Here is a 17,720-nt window from a genome sequence, read left to right as displayed (position 1 = left end):
CATGTTTGTGCCACAAAGTTTTATTCATTTCTTTTAAACCAAACAGAACATTCTTGATCTTCTTTCAGATGAAAAACAATGTGATTTTCTTAAACTAATTAGAAGGAACCTTTTGATCATTTCCCTAAAACTTTGCAAAAAGCAAGCCTGAGGAAGAAAATTAGCCTTCAAATTCCACCCAAACAATTAAATTTTGGCAGTCTTGTAAAAAGCTTATAATCAACTGAAACACTTTTCTAATAAATCAGCCTTGGTTTTTCTTGGTTATAGGCCATCATTACAATTTTAATTAGATAGAGTATGATTTATATATCATATGTGCTGCATGTGTGTTTTTAAAACACAGCTAAGTGATCCTCTAATATATAAAGAACACCAGTGCTCTTCTTTGATCTTTCTTTGTAGTTGATTTCCTTCAAATGCTGTATCATCTTAATAATTATAGTCGTATCATTTATATAATGCTTTAAATATTCAAAACAACATAAAGAAAATTGGTGGGCTTTTTTTAGAGGTATGCTAAATGCCAAGTCTGTAGTCATCTATTCTTTGATAAGGATATTAGGAAGAAAAGAACATAAAAAATTACCTATAGTACAATCACTGAAGCTGTGAGGCAGATTTTACAAAGTTTCTGAGTAAATTAACCAGCTCTGAAAACAAACAACTTTTTTCTAGGTTTCAAGATCCTGTAGAAGGATACACTGCTTGAAAATATCAAGGTATATATTATTGACTGTAAGGGGTGGGGGGAAGAAACTTTTATTATTTTACTATTTGCAAATCCTATGGCTACATTAATGAATGTGCATTATGCTCATTACCACATTCTAATGTATGAAAATATCTGGATAAAATAAATATTATATGATCATATCAAAGAGAAGGCAATTTATTGAGAAATTAGAAATGTAAAGTGAAAAGATCAGGAACTAAAATTGCACAGGCAAGAAAAATAAAATAGCTTTTTATAATAAAATATATTTACATTCATGGTGGGTTGCACCTTGCTGGAGGCTGGATGCCCAGTAAAGCTACTCCACCACTCCCCTCCGCGATGCTTGGGAAAGGAAAAATAAAAGAGAAGGGTCCTGGTTTGAGATAAGGACAGGGGATATCACTTACCAATTACTTTCACTGTCAAAAGAGACTCATTCTTAGGAAATTAGGTTTATTTATTACCAATCAAAGCAGAGTAGGGTAATGAGAAATTAAATCAGATCCTTAAAAATCTTGCTCCATCCCTCTCTTCTTCCCTGACTCAACTTTATTCTTAAAGTCTTTATATTCTCTGCCACAGTCATGCAATGGGATGAGAAATGGGAATTTTGGTCAGTTCACCACGTCTCTACCTCACCTTCCTTCTCATGGATTCTTCTCCTGCTCCAGCATGGCCTCCCTTCTAAGTGAGACAGTCCTCCATGAGCTTCTCCAATGGAGTCCTTCCCATGGGGTTTTTCATGAGCTGCTTTGCTGTGGGTCCCTTACACGAGGTGCAGTCCTTCAGGAGCAGACTGCCCCACTGCAGGTTCCCCATGAGGTTGCAAGTGCTGTCACAAAATCTGCTCCAGCTTGGGGTTCCTTCCCTGTGCAGATACAAGTCTTGCCAGGAGCCTGCTCCAGAGCAGATTTCTCATCATGACAAAGCCTCATTCAGGAAAATCCACCTGCTCCAGCGTGGGATCTTCCATGGGCTGTGGTCAGACAGTCTGCCTCACCATTGCCTTTAGCAGAGGCTGCAGCTCCTCCCTCCAAGCTGCTCTTGTATAGGACATCTTCCCACTTCCTAAATATTTTATCCCAGAGGTGCTACCACTGTCACTGATGGGCTCACCCTTGCCCTGCCATGGATCTGTCTTGGATCCATCTGGCCTTTTCTCTGTCAGGCATGGGGGAAAGTCCTGACAGCTTCTCACAGAAGTCACCCCTATAGCTCCCTCCTCGGCTACCAAAACCTTGCCATGCAAACCTAATCCAAATATATAGCCTTCACTATATATGAAAAAGTATATGAAAACATGCTTTAGAAAAATATATCACACTTGTTTCATGTGGTTCTACCATATTTCTATTCCTCATTTTCAAAAGGGATCTGGGCTAATTAGACAGGAAAATGTTCCTCTTCTCTCACCAGAGCTTTTATTGCCTTCAATAAATAGTCACTCTCTTGGAAAAATATTGATTTGTGTTGTAAAGCTCATTGTTGATCTTTAGCAATAGCTCGTGTCAAGTCATTTTCTGTGTTTATTATTTACTTCTAATAGCATTGACAAACCCATTAGGTGCTGACAGTTCTACAGTTTTTCAGATGAGAAATCTTGGCCCTTTCTCATTGTAGGAAAAGGTTACCAGACCCCTTTAATGAGATTCATTTGATTTCTAATTAGCAACAAATGCAAAACTCAAGTACATTTGACAAGAAAGAAATAAAGTCATTAACACGGTCATCAGTATGTTAAAATAAAACTAGGCAAAGACTTGAAAGATAAAAAAAAGACAAATTACAAGATAAACTGAAGTTTTTGGACGAGGTCCATTAAAAGAAACAATTTCAATGTCCATGTTACATTTTGGAAGGAAATAGAAAAAAGAATAATTCTTTCTACCTATTGATCTTTAGGAATTAGTATTATTTTGCAAAAAATTGTATAAAAAATTTTACAAGTCATCCCAAGTAACCCATTTAAAATTTTAGTATTGCTTTTGGCAATAATTTGTGAATTAGTGTTGAATCATCCATATTACCTCAGATAAAAAGCAATTTATTGTTGCTTGGTTTTGCCACTCATGCTTGAGTCTTTGACTTTATCTCTCCTGGTTTGCTTTTATTATTTTTTTTTTCCTTAGAAGCAAATATTCTTGTTATTTTGAATATTGCTACATTTTGAAACTTTCCTTGAGGAAAAGAGTGAACTCCATATACATGTCTGAACAGCTTTACTTATGGAATTAGACTCTTTGAAGGCAACAGAAAAATTTACCTAAATACAATGTTAATACACAGTCACAGTCACAACAATAAATAAGAACTACAAATAAAGTAACAAAGATTTTAAAATATGTAATTTCCCTTTGAAAATAAACCTTGGAGAAACAAAACAAAACAAAACAAAAAAACAAAACAAAACAAAACAAAACAAAAAAAAGGTCGAATTATATTTAAAAGGCATATTGGTGATCATGTTCCTTTTGGGGGAAGAGGAAAAAAAGAAAAGATTAAATATGTGGTGTTTTTTGATTTAACTCTCCCTTTGGGTCAAGGCTAGCTTGTTTAACCAGGAATACAGATTTTCAAGATTTTCTTTGTTGAATTCCCATGCTGATACCTGCTAGGTATGATTTAAAATCCTGCGTCACAGACAATGCTTGTATGAACAGCTCACTAATAGAAAAGAATAAAAAATAGAAAAATTTTTATCTACAATAAAAATATAGTGAAAACGTGCAATACAGGCAAAGGTTGTTTGGTTGTTTTGTTAGTAATAACAACAACAAATAGGAATAGATAGTTTTTAAATATATTCAGTAAGTTTTAAATTAGATATTTGAATTAGATAATAGAATTTTGTATATAAAACTACACTGAAAGGCATGTTGCATTGTCTTGCTACCTGCATACTTTACTGGAACTTAGCACACAGTGACTATTTAAGCTAAATTTTTATCTCAGTCTCTTATTTTAAAATGTGAGCATAAAAGTTCTTTTTACCTGTTGTACTGTGCTACAGTTCTCTCACAAATACACAGAAATTTGTGGAATAAACTGCTCTCCTATTATCCTTGCATGTTCACACACTAAATAGTACCAAAGCAATGATGTAGCTCAATAAGGTCCACAGCTCACACACACAACTTCATCAACTCTTAGTGAACCATAAAGGCCCAAGAATGACAATGCAAATCAGTCTTCCACATACACAAAACACAGTGAGACCAGAATATTACAGGAAGAGTTTTGCCTGGGTACAGAAATAGTTTCAGATAATGAAAGTGTCACTAATGCAATATTGCAGGGGACTCTTCTGCACGCTCCATCAGGTGGAATTGAGAAAAACTTAACGATCCGTTGTGGCTCTCAGTACATTTTAAAATGCAAATAGACTTACTATGTTTCTTTTAAGGCAGCCAAAAAAAAATCATAATATGATTTCTGTCTCATGAGATGCTTATTTTTATATTCAACTTGGGGCAAAGCACAGTCATTCATACAAGAAAATGTCTCTTAATTCTACAAAAGGTACATCATGTTTATGCATTATGCTTCATAATTCTTATTTTCCTGTCACCTTGAAATTCACAAAAAAATAAAGACCACATCAAGAAAATTTCATGGAGGTTAAAAATATATGTTTGGCTATCACTATAGGATATTGTACTCCAGAAAAACTGTACAACAGTTTTATTGCAGACAATATATGGGACATATGTCATTCATAGGGATTTGCCTTTCATTCTTAACCACAAATCAAAAATTCCATTTCAAGCACAGGATATACATGCCAAGAAAGCTGCCCTGGTCTCTTAAAGAAACCAGTGATACAGTAACTGCTTTCTGTGTGGAAAAAAAAGAAATAAAAATATCAGAGTTGATATCTTGAAGAACAGGTATAATTGTTCTTTATTAGGAGAAAAAAAGCAATATTTCAAATGGATAGTCCAAAATGTATGGAAACCTCTGTCAAGTGTTTTTATTTCTTATTGATTTCTAATTTTGTTTATTTCTGTTTACTCTGGTTTTACAGTGAAGTATGATCAATTACTTGTCTAAAATTCTTCTGTAGGATGCAGCCTGGAATTATTTCTCCCATTATCCCTTGTTTTGGGCCATTGCTGCTTATGAGGCAGCAGGAAAGACAGAAATGTGAAGTTGGAAATTAAAAAGTGATTTGAAGAAATCACAGAATTGAGGTTTCACTTGGCCTGTGATCACACTTAGGCCATGGTCTAAAACTCTTTCAGAAAAAAAATTGTGACTCTTAAAAAGTGCCATATTCATTCATCTTTTCTTCTGATCTTGGCTTAAATCTCCTAAATATCGTTTAATTTTACCTATGAGTGTAGTCTCAAATTAAATCCTGTGTTTAGAGTATTATGCATACACAGCATAATGCTCATGTGCCTTGATTGACAAAGAACTAGAAGAGTTTGTATAAAAATACATTACTGTGCTAATGCCAAACATCACTACTTCTGCTTCTAGTACAACCCTAAAGCAATTTTTGAGGTTACAGCCAAGTTTCTGGTTAAATGCTGCTACTTTAAATCTTTTGGTTCTTCATAAAGGTGCCATTTGGACTGGCAGAGTGTAAGATAATTTTTTTGAGTTAGCAAGACAAAGACATCCAAAGCAGCTATAGATCACAATTTATTCTCTTCAACAGAAATGAATAATAATGTATAAGTATGAAATGATCTCTTCCCATTTCACCTGACTTTGTTTCTCTCAGGGACTTCAAATGTTGTGGGTGTTTTTGTATTTTTGGGTTTTATGTTTGGGATTTTTTGTTTGTTCATCTGTTTTTGGTTTTGTTTTCCCCATTCCTAACTTCTAGTATTTCAAAGACCATTCCCATGTCAGAGGTGACTTAAACGAGTCCCAAATTACTTTGTAGTAAAGCACTTAAGCTAGTAACAAAATAACATATTTTGGAAACTTCTGCTAATGCTCAACTAATACCTTGGTATGTATTTTGTCTACCATCTCTTGTGGCACTATCTACTAGCTGAGACTAAAGGAATAATGCAGCTTCTAATTATCTCAATTTATGACATTTTTTTAAGCAGGAATATCACCTAATAACTGTCTAATTACAGTGTATATATCTGCCCTTATATTTTCTTTAAAAACATTATATGCATAATTGTATGTTCTATGAGCTAAAACTGAACATCTAGGGTACCTGAATCTCTAACCCAATTTTGATTTGCTTTTCTTTTCCACATAACTCACCAGTATAAGCAACTACATAAAGGGCTGTCATTCCTGAGAATGCAATCAGTTGTAATATGAACATTGCTTTGAGAACACAGTACTAAAACCTTTATTTTGTTTAGTTCAGCTCTTTAGAAGACTAGAAGCACAGAAACAATTGCAAGAGTAGAAAAAGAAGAACAAGAATTGAAACAACTTTCATCTTCTTGGCTCATTAACTCTGAAATGAGGAAGTATCATGATTGGTCATAAAGGTGCCTCAGAGAATCGAAAAACTGCAAGGAAGCAACTATAATTAGTTTCCTTTTTGATTCTTTCTTTTAGTTTCTTTCTTGCTTCAGGGAAATATGGTAGGAAAATTATATTCAAAACTGTAAAGGCATCTACATTACAAGAACATCTTAAAAATATTTGTAATTTCCTTCAATTATTTGAAACACAGATGTAATTTTAATGATGTGTTCTACTATCCTATTGCCCTCACCACATATACTATGTTTTAAAACATCTACTATCACATATAGGCAGGTGGGATAATTATATAAATAATCATTATTTAACTGACAGCATCACTACAGTTACCTGTTAAGATTGACTCAAAAAAGAGGGGTTTGGGGTTTTTTTAAGTTGTTTGACTTGAAGATATTTGATTAGAAAATTTTGGCTACCCTTTACAATATTTTGCATATTAAACAAAGTTCTACATTGAAAACCCAATTAATAAAATGTGCTCAGGAATCCCTGGTTAGCTCAGTCATCTAGATGATATGAATGCTTTAATCTCTTCCAGTCACCAGTTAAGGGTATCAATGCCTAACACAGGAATGAGCCACAAAAGTAAAGGTCATTAGCATAGTCAGACTCCCACGTTCCCACCAGCTTCATGTACTCATTCCAAAGCAGGAAAGACCAAGGAAGCACTGTAAAATACCAAAATATTCCATCTTGGGGAATTTATGAAGAAAGCCTTCAAAAGTGATCTGGTTCAAGGGTAGTGTAAGAATGTTGGCTAGGATCAATGTCAACAGTGAGACACTTGCTGTACCTGAGATAGCTGGGGAGAAAAATTACCTACCACTTTAGGACTAGGCAAGCAGTTATTATAAAGTTTATCCTTGATTTTACAAGAAGCCAATTAAAAAAACCTGATTTGCTAGTTTTCTCTAAGATATTTAATGAAACTGGAGGTGATAAGGCACTGTTTCATGGTTTGACTCAACCTGGGAGATTTTCTTATGAGAGGATAATAGACTCATGTAAATTATTGTGGATTTACATGCTGTCTTAGAATATTCATTATTATGAAATCTGAAGCACCTGAAATGAAAAGAATGTGCACTTGAAATGAAAAGAATGTGCAATATTTAATTTTAAAGGAGAACTAGTGTTTTGAGGTGTTCTGGATTTGTGGGCTAAGGGGAAAGAAACTGCTTAATAAAATCTAATCAGAAACAGGTTTAGCACGTAATTCCCTACTCTGATGGACAGGAACTTGTACTCCCTAAGCCTGACTCAAGATTTAACATAGATTTCATAGTGGGCTAATAAATATCAAAAGTAAGTAATTTTCTCATTATTACTCATTTTCTAGGAGGATTGCTCATCTTATTTTGGGATGGTCTTTCTGTTCTGTGTTTCTAAGCAGCAACCTCTGTGTGCTATGATCTCTGACAGCTACTTACACAAGCTGGCACATGAACAGAGAGTTGAAGATATCCCTTTACTAGAAGGCTTGTGAGGACATAAAGAAACATATTTTACATTAAATTACCACCTAGTAAACTGCTTATCTGCATAGGGGTCTTAAGACTACTTTTAAAAGACTTTTAAAATACTTTTTTATTGATAAAGGAAAGTTAGGAAAATGCTAGAGAATGATGCAATTAATATTGGAGAAGATAATTTCCAGATACAGGATAATAAGTATAATTTAAAGTAGCTAAGAAACCTAGTCAAAATCTTATGCTTTGCCAAAGGGACCTTATTCTTGTGTCCAACTTACCAGGAGCAAAAATAATTTCTTTTTCTTAAGTGCTGTGAGTTTTTTTTTTTTGTTTCCAGCCTTAAAAACCAATTAGAGCTGGCAGTGAGTAATTAAACCAACTAATGAGATGTTATTTTAAATTACAATCCCACTTTCTTTGAACTGTTTTCGCACTAAACCTTAACTACCATAACTGCATTATTCTGATCCCTTTATAGATTCACAAGCCTGTTTTCCTCTGGGTTGTTCTTAGTTAAATATCACCCTCAGCCATACTAAGAAATAATTCCATCTTTTTAATTGCCGCTTTTCAAAAGCCAAGCCAAACCAAACCAAATAAAATGTAGGTTCAGGTCCACTCCATAAAATTAAAGTTTTCCAATATTACTACATCACTACAATACAGATAAATATAGCGTGCAGATACTTGTCCTGTAAGAAATTATCTTGTTCAGTTAACTTTGCAGTCAGGTGAGTTGAATTTCTTTTGTCTAAGTACACAATTGAATATACTGTAAAGTTATTCAAATGGGTTGCTGACTGATTTCTGCATGTTTTTTCAGATGTTGTTAATAAAATTATATTATCTGAAGAACATGCACCATAGGAGTGGAATATTTTTGTTGTTTTGTGCTTTGCAATACTGTTTTCAAAGCATCTAAGAAATTTTATGTATTCTGTGTTGAACCAAGTAACAGAGATGATTTATACAAAATGAGAATATCAACAATAAATCTCATATGCTAAGAAATTACATTTTGACTGCTTTATGGATGCATATTGTGAATAAACAGTTCGTTTAACATCCAGATTTTCCTCACTATCCATCCATTGCATCTTGCAGTGATTTTTGCAAACAGGACATTTATTAAAATCACCTGCTCTCCCTCTATCAATGTTTGTTAAGAAAAAAATGTTGAAAGCATCCTATCCCATTCAGCAGCACTGCACAATGAGCTGCTCTCCTGCCATTACCACCACTGAGAATGTAGTGTTGGAAGGCCCCGAGCAAAGCATTTTTACAGACACTTTTATGCCTATGGCTATGCAATTTGCCCTCTGGTCTCACCTTAACCCTCATCATGTCATGCTACAGTCCCCTACTCTGAACTGGTAGGAGACAGCTGAACTCCATGACACACAAAATGGTGTTTCTGAGCAGCATTCCCTCCTTTTCATTTCCCCTTTTATTCAGCAGAACCCCAGGAGCTCATTCTCCCACTCTGGAATACAACGAGCCCCTATTCTTTCATGTAGAGATGTTCTTTCACTGATTTGAAAGCAGAGGCCTCAGGGACCCCTGAAAGCTTGCACCGCATTTCCAGTTCCAACTGACAGGTCCAGCTCTCTTTTCTTTCTAGCTTGCATCTTTCTCTCCAGACTTCAAAGGTAGTCTGTCGATTTCTGCCAACACTGCTACAAAGGGCCACGAAGGAACGGGAATTAGAGATGAGAGGTCTCATGTCTGCTTGGCATGAACATACAAACCCCTGTTGCTGACCTCAAGAGACTCCAAAATTGTCTTCCCTGACTTTCTTTGCTGAACCTAATCCCTATGCTGCCCACTGTGACTGACTAGCCACACATCCAGCAGCAGCAGAACAAGGGAGACTCCTCACATCATCTTCCCCTGGCTCCTGCTGGCAGGGAGCTCAGCAAGCACAGCCTCCCTCTGTTTGCCTGGCCTTGCACAAAGAGCAGAAACCCATCGGGGCTTTTCTCAAGGTGCCAGTCTGGCCCATGGGAATCTTCTGAAACAGGTTTTTCACCAGTGCAGTTGTCTGTGGAGAAAGCAAAGAATAAAATAAAGAAAATTCAGAGAGAAGAGTTGCTGTTTTCTCGAGAGAAAAGGAAAATAACTTTTTGGGAAGGAATAAGAGCAATTCCTGTATCTTGGGGTGGGATTTAACAGTTCCAAAAGTGATAATTAAAGGTAGTAAGAGTCATATGTGAATTAATGCAAAGAAAAGCATGTTTGTGAAATGGACTACTAAAGAAAATCTGGATTTGTAATGCATTTTTAAATCTTTACCTATTTTTGAGCTCCTATGTGAAAACACAGTGTGTTTGCAAAGATATCAACATGTCCAGGGAGGGAGACAAAGTCAGAGATAATTTGTCTTTATTTACATAAATCATTTGGCTTAAAATCCAGCAAGAAGTTAGGACATATTTACTCAGATAGGCACAGACCTATCTGTGATATGAAAGACACTTTGCTAATCTGAACTGGCCTGTCACAAAATTCAAAGACACACTTCATCCAAGCTAATAGACACTGCCTGTCTCCAGTTGTCCCACGCAAATGCAGGTTATTAATAACGGTCTCATGCACTGTCCTGTGACTCCTATCTTTTGAATAAAACAGAATGAACCTTGGCAGATATATGCAGAAATCCTAAGGTACTCAAGATTTATTTCAATTAGACCTTGAATTATATATCTCGCTATTCCAAAAGTAACATATTTCATATATATGTGTTCAATATTAATGCAAAGTCACCCACAGCAGCAACATACGCCATAAGAATTTTTATTGGTTTTTTTAATCAACCACCACCAAATTCAAATACCTACCAATATCTAGGTCTGGCTGCTACAGACACTTGACTCTAAGATCTTCAGCCTTTTGTCTACCTCAGGTGAAATTCTGTTAACACAGGCTGAGCTTTGGGTATCTTTTCAAGCATCAGAAGCTGAATTCAAACTGCTGCAGAAGAAATGATTGAATATGCCCCTAGAATAAAAATATGAAGGTGCAGCAACTGCCTTCCCTTGATTTTCAAAGTCCATCCTTCCTGAAGCATTTATTTATCTTTGAAGTCATCTTTCTGCCACTGTTTAAGCTTTCTGGCCAAACGTGCTATAAATAACAGGGTAAATGTTAGCCTTCATCAAAAACTAAAGGCTAGTTCAAATTTCATTCTACAGTAAAAATATGAACATATTAGCCTATTCTCAAGTTATCACAAGTTTTCCTCAAAAATACTAGCTTCAATTTATAATGATATGTCTAATTGTGTCTAATTATATTAGTATCTAATATCTCCTCAGCAGAAATTAAGGCTAATTCATTCCATGCAGAGTATCTGAAAACATTTCTCTGACTTATATTCAACACAGCATCAATTCGGTCTTTCTGAAATCTCAAAAATATTACTTAGTGCTCTCTGATACTAAAATCTGCAGAAATCAATAAGAATTGTTGCTTAACCCTTGAATGTGCAAATCTAGGCATTACACATCAATAGATACAAAACTCAAGAAACTTCACAATCAAACAAAAAATAGACAGAAAACTATAATAATATATGTTGTTCCAGTATTTCCTAATCAAATACTCTTATTTTTGCATTGCTAAGTGTACCACTGAGGAAAAGACAGCAGGTAAAATATTCTTCTAAAAGCAGCTTAAGTCTTTTAATAATGTCACAGTCTTATCTGGCTTTGATGCAATCTTTGCTGTAATTTTGTATTTACTTTTGGACTGCATCTCAACTACTGATTTAAAGTCAAATTTACTCTGATGAAACGAAACATTTCAGAGGTAAGAAGCTCCATCTACTGGATATTCAGATGTATATTCTAACTTTTCCTTTTAAAAATAATCTTATTACTTCCATCTTAATTATTTCTCTCCCTCTAATGCAAATATCTTTATTTTATGTTGCTAAAAGTAAATAATTTACCAATCATAATTTTTAATCAACAGAAAAAAAATTGTATGGAACATATGAGTTACTGCCTCACTTGCTCTATTTTCTACTTGAATTTTATTTCCAGGCAACTTTATTTCACACAAAAAAATAATAATGTCCTCAAAGTCTTTTAGGCTTTTAATAGAGTAAACTAAGGCTTATATGTGTATTTGCAAGTCTTGATACACAACCCTAACTTCTATATCAGATCCAGTCAGAAAAAATAAAAACCATAAAGATCATTCATATAGATTTCGCACATGTCCCAATTTTCAATATCATGAGCAGGAAACACAGTGTAGATTTTTCCTCTTTCATGCCTAAGTAAGTTTCCACCATTTTTCAGAAAGTAAGTAATTTTATTTAAACAAAGGTTGGTATCAATCTTCTCAGCTAGAGTCGTGTTATGAACAGCAGCTACCAGAGGTCCACCATGAAAGTGCAGAGCAAGCACCAGTGACAAGAGATGACAGCTTTGACAGAAAATATGGGTAAGACTGTTGCTTTCTGCTCTAACACAGTTTTCTATCACCTGTGCTGCAATATGTCATGTAGAAATATTCAGACCACTGCAGAATCTACTTATAAGTGATGCCCTACATAATTTATCAAAAGATAATCACTGTTAGAAACATTTCTTAAATTTAAAATTGAAGCTTAAAGGAGGGAAAATGTTTGCAAAGATTTACTCAACTATGACAAATATGATTTATGTTTGTCAATGTTTAACTTGGCTCCACTTAACATTTCAAGTAGTCAATAAATTAACTAACATTTCTACACTTTCTCTTCCTTTGCTTTATGTTTTCAGATTTTCGAGTTTCTCTTTTGTGTTAAAAGAAATGGAAATCTTAGTCTTTGAAAATGTTAATGCACTACTGAGGTGTACGTTATCCTACTATTCACTGCCAAGATCAAGCAGCAATGTTGCCTTTCATCCTACACCTGGCACTGTTTTATGTTTGCAAAGAAATATTTGCAGGACGTTTTTGAAATAGTCAGCATCCTTAATTAACTGTGTTCACACCAAATTTTTAATGGAATACAGATGTATAATTTTCTGGACTGGTCATCAGAAAAAACGTAAATTTTTTAATTAGTTAAGTATTTTGTTCACACTGGGTCCAGATATTAAAAAAAAAAAAAAAAAAACCAAAAAACCCTTGATGGTTTTTTGGGGTTTTTTTTGTATTTTTGTTTGTTTTTTTTTTTTACTGGGAAATTAAAATATCTTGCACTTAATACAACAAAAAAAAAAAAAAAACTGGGAGGGGAGAGAGGGAAATTCTCTTTGCAGATTGACACGGTCCCATGGCAAGGGATTTGCAGAAATGAAAGGGTGGAAGCACTTAATAGTTATCTTTCTTGTTGACTGCAGTTCATCAAACAGCCTGGATGAGCTCAGCAGAGAGATAAGGCATTGGCACACTCTTCTGGCTCTGTCAGGTGGCTGCATTGTACACACAGTGGTCTTAAAGTCAAGAAAGTATTATTGACTGGGAGATACACATTTGCTGCTTTATCCTCTGCCTCTCGTTTCTTGCTCGAACAGACAAAAAAGCAAGCCATCCCTCTCCACATACATGCACTATTACACAGACCAAAAATCCCATTGGGATATAAGGCAATTTGTCCCCCTCAAAATGCTTAGAAGTGACTGCTACAATTTTTAGAGCTTTTACTATATGCAAGCATGATTCCTAGCCATTAGGCGCTTTGAAAAAGCCTTTTAAGAAAGATTTGTCATGTGTTGATAAATTTTGTTGGCCACGAATTGTATCATATTTTCTAAATCTCTAATCATATTAGTACCAGAGAGAAAACATGCAGAACTTCCTTGTGTTCTGGTAAGTATCGCTATTAATATCATTACTCCATTACATCCAACTCAGACTTCTCTGAAGCTCTTACTAAACTCTACTTGCATTTTGTCTGAACACACAAATGCCCAGATCAGGCATCTGAACAGCACTTGCTGCTTCACAATTGTTATAAAATACCAGCCAATGCAGAACCTTCCCTTCTTAGACTACCTTTTCTAAGTTCACCACAATACAACCAGTCACCCAGACATAGATTATGGGGACATTTTGTAATTAGAATTCTTCCTGAAACAGAAGTTGAAGGGTTCCCTAAATACATAGGCAATTCATAGGGGTATAGAGCATGTAAGAGAAAAATCATGAAGGCTAAAATGCAAAGTGCAAAAATAGGAAGGGAAAGACAAAGAAAGTATTGGAAAATGAGCAGACTGAGATAGAAGACAAAGCAACAAGGAGATAATATGGAGGTTAAAATACTGATATCTGAATAAAACCTTACTTATTCTAAATAATCCTTTTTTCCCCCCTTTCCTCTTCTTTTGGGATAGTTTGGAATAAAAATCCAGGGAGTGGAAACCCAAACTAACAAAAATTAAAAAAAAAAAAAAATAAAAAAAAAAAAAAAAAAAGAAAGACAAGGAAAGACCTTTCAGCCACAGGCAGAGATAATCAAAGCAACAGATATCAGGAAAGAGACTGGATTTTAACTGCATGTAATGGAAAAACCTTGAACCATTCTGGGGTTAGCCTACTAAAGTCTGAGCAGATTCTGGTGTGGTGATTTAATAAAATCTCTTTGAACTGCACTTTGAACTGAATAAGAACTTCTCTCATATTCAATCTCCTTATGGAAATGTAAATATGATGTTTTTATAGTATGGCAAACTACGCTAAATAACTGTCTTGTATTTTTTTTAAATAAAGAGATTTTATTATCTCTACATTTTTGTTGGTGTGCACTTATTGATGACATATATACACTTTATAAGAAAATTCAGGATGTTCTTCCCAAAGCAGCATAATTTGAAAGTATTAGTGGAATCAAGTTCTATTGATGTTCAAAGCCTGAACCTCATGGGACTGGACCTAAAATTTGAAATCTTTCTAAATGAGGGAATAAAAGCTCTGTGTACTTTTTAAAATTTCTTTTTTTTTTTTTTTGTCCATGTCTACCAACATATTGACAATATTTGGTGCCTTTCACAAGGATCTTGAGAGTATCAGAAAATAATCCGAAGAGAGAAACAGAGGAGTTGCCTTTCTTCTTTTGAAGGCATATAAAAGCAGTAGTCATTTACAAAATCTTGGTCATATATCACACAAACTAACCCCCAAATCAAGTGTTACAAATCTAATTAATAGCTGATACAAGTTCAATGTTATACTATTGCCAAGATAATTAATGTTCTTTCAGCAGCATTAGAGCTCGCCCCTTAATATTTCTCTCTGCTAGCATGCACAGATTATGTACAATTAAAATCTTTTGATGCAGACCTTGATTTTAATGATGTTTGTCAAACTCCAGTTGAGAAAATTGGTCATTTTTGCCTTGGCTTGACATCAAATCCATTTTGCATTCATTACTTTTTAAAAGCTGGTTTATTTTACTTTTTGTGGCTCACTGCCTCTGGGACTGTGGTATCTGAAGAGCTGCTGCAGTGCTTCTGGCAGTGTGGTGTTAGAATAGTGGTTCCCTTTATTTAATGAGAGAAACACATACAATTATGCAACTTATTATGTCTTAAAATCAAAGAAATGTGCATCATTTACTGGATATTTTTCATTTTTCAAATGTGGATGAGGTTTTATTTTTTAAATTTGTTAGTTGGACAGTTAGGTTTTGGGGGTTTTTTTGTTGCTTTTTTTGTTTGTTTGTTTGGGGTTTTTGTTTTTTTTTTGTTTTTTGGTTTTTTTTGTTGTTTTTTTTTGTTGTTTTTTTTTGTTTGTTTTGTTTTGGCTTGGTTTTTTGGTTTTTTTGTTTTTCCTGTTTTCCTGCCTGGTTTGAAGAAAAATCTTGATATTAAAATATTGACAATCCTCCCTACAGAGAAGCTATAATTTCTGCTAAACTTTACACCAGATTCTGAATACACCTGTACTTGTCCTGAAGTTGCACAAACATTTACTATGCCACTAGTTCCTCTGAAATCCATTTTATTGAGATCACCCCTAAAGTTAATAAAAGTTGAAATATATTAACTGGTGGTTCACATGCGAGTCTGCAAAGATGTCAAAGTGATGCTAAGTAATAGACAGTGGTGCATTGGACACTTTGACACTTTGTTCCAGCTGATTAAGATACTTGGGGTTGAATTCAAAAAGTTATCTTGATTTTGAAGTGTGAATTTATAAAGAAAAATAAGTCTTCCTGACCAACACAATAAGCCAAACAACAGTCCTTCCCAGGTCAAAGTCACAGCTGTTGCTTCAGATTATTTATGAGCATACTTACAGGTTGAGGCACACATTCATGGGAATTGCATTATTAAAATGGATTTCAATTGAATGCAAAAGCTCGTGTGGACCTTAGGCTTTATCAATAAGAGGGATTCATTTGGGTTTAGGTAAATCTGTTCCCAAATGATTTCTGATAAGCTGAAAAAATCAAGTTATTTTATTATCAATGTTTGCAAATATTTCCTACTGATTATTGGTTAACCCATCTCAGTTTAATTTCATACCTTAAATTATATTAGTTAAACTTTTTCAGAAAAAAAATATCCAGATAAACCAAACCTGCCAGACCTAAACCTCCATGCTATAATTTTCCATCTGTGAGATCTGGTGAATTAATCCTTGCTTTCTCCAAGTCTTTTTCAGTGTTCTGTATTGAGACTGCAGGCTGCTAATAGGTCGAATCATCTTTTGTCAGTGAACACAGTAAGGCACTAATTTCAGAAAAGGCTTCCAAGTGCTGCTGTGGAACAGATTAGTGTGATTAATATGTAATTCTTGCAGTACAACCATCCATGTAAGTAGTGAAGTGCCTTCATTTTCTTACCAACTTTCAACATGTTTCTGAATGTGAAATGATGTCACATAATTCTAAAGAACATGCTAATACTCATGATAATCAAAGAAGAAGATTCTAGAGGGATTAAATCATATTCCTTTTTGCAGAATGAGCATGATAAAAGATCCTGTTTCTACAGGAACACAGAAGTAATCTAATGCTGAAAATCCTCAAATCCTTCTGAAACTCAAATTAATTAAAATAAAACTTTCTTGATCATGCTAGCTAAACTAATAAGAAAATTTATCAGTTACTCAGAGTTACAGTATGTGCTTTTACATTTCCACTGGAAAGCATAATCCTAATGCTGAGGCTTGCCTACACCAAATCAGAGGAGCATTTTGAGTTTTCTTGTGTAAGTAATTTATTTTAAAATGGAAGTATGTCTCTCCCCAATACTGATGCAGCTGATCTTATTCCAGAAAATCTCTTTTAGATTTTCATATTTTCAGTATTTCACATTTTTACAGTTAAGTTTAATTAAATATATAAAAAAATATTTAGGGCTATTTTTAAATTTCACATATTAGCCATACCCTAAATACATTATTTAATAATTCTACTGTCTGAAATTATTTCAGTCAAGACTGCCTCATTGATGTGCTAGCACTGAAAAATAAAGAAAAAATGTATTTTGGATTTTTAGTGATTACACAGTGATGTTGTTCTAAGATTTAGACACTGAAATATGACTTCAGCTTTGGATGCAACTAGAAAAAACTCTAGGTCACCTTTAGTATAGATGTCTACAAGTATGTGTGTGACATGATATATTTGATATCCTTCACATGACTTGTTTGTAGCTACATATGTCTTCTCCAATCCTGAAACCAGCTTCCAAGAAAGTTAACTGTTTTGTATGTTTGAATTCCAATGAAGACTTTATTTGATTTTTTTCAAATTTTCAGTAAAATTCTTTGATGAACCTTGATTCACTCCAAGTATTTATGTTGGTGTCATGACATAACCTGCTAGACAAGCTTAAGAAAAATCTTCCAATGATTAATTCAAAATCTTACCTTCAACTCTGAATAAACTGGTATTCTAAAGACAGGGCACAAAGAAAGTATTTGAGAAACAGTTAAACATATTGCATTTAGATACAGTATTATGTAAGCTGCTAGCCAGAGGATATATACTATTTGTGGTTTGTATAATCAGTAAAAGAAAGCCTTTTTAGATACTCTTTGTCAGATACCCCCAGAATGACCTTCATTAATATTTACCATGTCAGAGGGGGAAAAATCTTACAGTTTTTGTAAGATTAAAC

Source organism: Erithacus rubecula (assembly GCF_903797595.1).
Source record: "Erithacus rubecula genome assembly, chromosome: 3".
Classification (NCBI taxonomy): Eukaryota; Metazoa; Chordata; class Aves; order Passeriformes; family Muscicapidae; genus Erithacus; species Erithacus rubecula.
The sequence above is the reverse complement of the archived record's forward strand: the minus strand, read 5'-3'. Positions refer to the sequence as shown.